We start from the raw sequence: 383 nt of genomic DNA on the forward strand, positions 1-383 counted from the left end.
CTAGGGTAAATAGGCCTAAAACAAGAAAGTCTCAAGTCGCTAACCTGTCCGACTTTCTCAGCCCATTTTTCGCTTCCGCCAACATGATTACCGTCGACAATCTGTAGTGTGAAAATAACTTTTTTCTCCTTTTCCTTTTGATTTAGTGATGTAATATCAGTAAAAAAAAATATATATATATATATTTCAATAGCGTTATCTTTTACTTTGTATTATTGAGGAAAGAGTGCTTACAGAATACCGAGAGAAAGTGAAGCTTCATCTTGATTCAGCTGCTGATCCCGGACTGAGTCGATGGTTGGGATTCGTGAGGTATTTATACCCTGCGAATTTTAGGGATGCCAAATCGAGAATTTCCGAAGTCGAAGAAAAAACAACATAAA

Source organism: Penaeus monodon, chromosome 23 (genome assembly GCF_015228065.2).
Source record: "Penaeus monodon isolate SGIC_2016 chromosome 23, NSTDA_Pmon_1, whole genome shotgun sequence".
NCBI classification, from domain to species: domain Eukaryota; kingdom Metazoa; phylum Arthropoda; class Malacostraca; order Decapoda; family Penaeidae; genus Penaeus; species Penaeus monodon.